The sequence below is a fragment of the Ceratina calcarata genome, unplaced genomic scaffold (assembly GCF_001652005.2).
Source record: "Ceratina calcarata isolate Rehan_Ccalc_2016 unplaced genomic scaffold, ASM165200v1 scaffold827, whole genome shotgun sequence".
In the NCBI taxonomy this organism is placed as follows: Eukaryota; Metazoa; Arthropoda; class Insecta; order Hymenoptera; family Apidae; genus Ceratina; species Ceratina calcarata.
Window position 1 is genome coordinate 14535 of NW_017179599.1, and position 3449 is coordinate 17983.

The window sequence follows — 3449 nt, forward strand, 5'->3', positions numbered from 1 at the left end:
AGCACGGAGGTCGATCATGTTTTCTAGAGGACACAATGGCCTCAGTTTTATCAGCGTTAAGGGACAGTTTCCATTTGGCAAAAAAGTCGACAATTTTCTGAATGTACTCTTGCATACGAGTACAGGCGGCCCAGAGTTTAGTAGACGATGTCAGCAAGGCAGTGTCGTCCGTATATAATGTCAAGGTGCAATTAATTTTTGATGGTATATCATTTACATAAATATTAAAGAGGATTGGCCCAAGTATGGATCCTTGGGGCACTCGCACTAGTACGCTCCTGGTAGTCGAGGCAATCCCATCAGCTTTAACATAGAAGGTTCTTTCAGAAAGGTAGTTGAATATCATTAGAACTGTTTTATGATGAAAACCGAAAAGATGGAGTTTATACACGAGAGTGTGGTGCCACACTGAATCGAAAGCTTTAGCTAAGTCAAGCAGAACCATTACTGTAGACCTATTGGTATTTAAAGAATTAGCGATTTGTTGGGCTATTCTAGTGATTTAGTGGAGTGTGGAATGAGACCTGCGAAAGCCAAATTGTTGATCTATTAGAATGCAATTTCTTTGTAAATGATTGTGGATTTCATACGACATTATTAGCTCAAGGGTCTTTCCAAGAATTGAGAGCAAGCTAATGGGCCCGTAACTCGAAGCCTTGTCACAAGGCTTACGAGGTTTATGTATAGGCGACACCTTAGCAATTTTGCCATGCCTTAGGGAAGTACGAGTTTACTAAGCAGTATTTAAAAATGTAATAAATCTGGCAAATGATCTTATCCGAGGCCTTTTTCAGGAACAAGGCTGAAATCCCGTCCTTCCCGGGAGCCTTGTTATTTACAAACCGCTTGATAATGAAGTAGATATCATACGGAGCGAGATCCCCAAGGGGATCCCAGTGATCGTCTTCAATAGAGAGGAGTTTATCGATGAACTAATCGACCTCCGCCTGCACTGGCGAAGCAACAGCGTTGGCATCACTATATACCTGCTCGAAACGGTTGGCGAGAATCTCAGTTTTTTCCTGTGCCGAAACGGCAATGCAGCCGCCATCACCAAGATTTGGAAGTGGAGTTTTGGCGTGCCTACCTGTTAGTATTTTATAAGTTGACCAAAATGTGGAATCTGTTTTTCTAAATGAGTGTAGTCTATCATTCCAATCCTTGTTTCTTAGATAGGAGATTTGTCGTTGGAATTCTCTGGTTAGGTCATGTATAATCAAGTTCTAATACTGATAAACCCCAATGTTCTAGGCATGTTTCCTGACTTGTGTCCTTCTTCTGATTAGAGCTAGAAGGTACGCATCGTTATGCATAAAGGCATGTCTGGTTTTAGAGGTGTCTATCTTGGTGGTGGATGCTCGCCTCGTCGCATACAGTTTGCATGTAAGGCTACGGATTTCATCATCGACCTCGCCAGCCGAGCCGAAGTCAGTCCTAAGATTGTAGCCGGCAGCGCCTTGTACTTCAGCCAGTCAGTTTCAGAATCAATGCCAGCCTCGATGTCCAGGGCATCCGGCTTGAGACGTATCGGAGTATGGTCTGAGGGACCAGGATCAGGCCAAGCGATCAGAGGAAAATGTCAAGCGTTGAAGGGTTGACGCCCGGTACGAACCTGTTGTGACCGTCAGAGTATATGACCTTGTATGAGTTATTCCTCCGATGTTTAAAGAGGATTATCCCGCTTTTATTTGCCTTGGTGTTGTTCCAAGCCCGGTGCTTCGCAAAGTTGCCGCCTAGAATGAATGGGGACCCCACCCCGGTGAGAATATCCAGACTAGCTGGAGTGATGTTGACCACTGGTGGAACATACACAATACCAACATAAATTTTTAGGATTGTTAATTTGCGAAGCAATATTCTATTCCACTAACCCTGTTGGTAACAACAGGGGAATGTGGGAGATTTTTGTTAATTAGGATGGCGACCCCGCCTCCTCGTATATAAACGCGCACAGTACGACCGGTACTTGGGATACGTGAGCTACGCGAGCCAGCTCCTCCCGGAAACACAAGCGAGCCCTTTCAGACGCAATTTACTTGCCAGATGTCAAGTGCCTGGCGCACATATCGAGTCCGCCAAGGACCCACAGGGTTCGGTGACAATCCGCACGCAGTCATAAAAAAGGCTAACCATCCCACGACTCAAACTACAGGCGTTGCCTATTCGTTCGTTTTCTCGCTCGACCCAACGATTGACATAAGCCATAAACCTTACTTCAATTTTCCACGGGTGCTTGCGTTCGGGAGGTCTGCCAAATAATTTATTGCACAACAGCCAAAAAACTTCGTGCATTAACGGTCCCCGGAATTGCAATAGAGTCTACTCTCTCTGAAGTGCTTTCCTTCCAGACGACACGCCTCCACAGGGAAACTGGGTCGCAGAGGAAGATCCCCAGTCTTCCTCTGTCCCCAACTCGCCGTGTTGGTCAATCCCCACAGACCTTGCGGTGCGGTGCGGTGCGGCATTTTTGGGTCTGACCAGCACATTTTCCACTGCCGTATCTTGCCGTTTGAAGGTTCTAACTATGGGGTCCTATCTTACGGGGAACTCGGCATGAAATATTTTCTCGATTTAATCGCAGTCACCATAATTTTCATTTTATTTGTAATTAATATCAAATTTTTATTATAAGTAATAGCTATAATTAAGAAATTCATTTCATCATGGGTTGTTACCTTAGAGCATATAGACATGGAGGCAGCCACTCAATGGCAGAGTTGATGGCAAAAATGAGAGAGACAGCTATGAGAAATATTAAAGCAATAGCTGAAGTTAGGAACGTTATTTCTTTTTCTATTTTTTTATATTTCAATTTTATTACTCCACACTTTTATACCTTGTTTCACCTATGTGGAATGAAAGTTTAAATAATTAATACCTGCGAGAATAAACAATATTCAGACACACTGAAAACATAAAAGAAAACAGAAGCAAAAGGTACCTGGCGTACTTGGTGCAGCAGTTGAGGGACAAGCCGTTTCATTACATCCAGATGTACGGGTACAAGGAGCGGCAGGTCCAAAGGAGAACACTTTTCCACAATAACAATGTCACAACCCGAACCATACGTATCTGTTTCAAGTGGCTTAACAGCAACAGGACTGCCTGCTGTGCTTCCCGTTTCAGCTTCCGAAAATGAGTAAAATAATAAACTTCTTCAATAGAACACCTCAAAATCTAATCAAGCAAATCGATATACATGAAGGATTAAATGAAATCGTCCTTAAAAATCAATGGTAAAAAAAGAAATGTATGCCGTCCCATTTGAAACAACCAACTTGACCATCGTATATCATTAACATAATAATGTACAAAAAATTGGTTTCTATCAAAAGACGCATTTCTTTCGGAAATAAAACAACGTAACAACCCATGATGAAACGATGAAATAAATATCTTAATGATTTCTTTATTTGTATCTGTTTTAAATTATATTTAAAATTGAGAAA

At 42.5% G+C, this 3449-nt stretch overlaps 1 long non-coding RNA gene across 1 annotated transcript; it reads right to left on the reverse strand.

The window, feature by feature from the left end:
• Positions 1-2429: 2429 nt before the first annotated feature.
• Positions 2430-3206, reverse strand: LOC113465091 (uncharacterized). The gene is made up of 3 exons (XR_003389916.1): positions 2942-3206; positions 2837-2846; positions 2430-2742 (listed from the first exon to the last, which is right to left on the reverse strand). It is a non-coding gene; the product is annotated as an uncharacterized LOC113465091 (long non-coding RNA).
• Between the last annotated feature and the right edge of the window lie 243 nt (positions 3207-3449).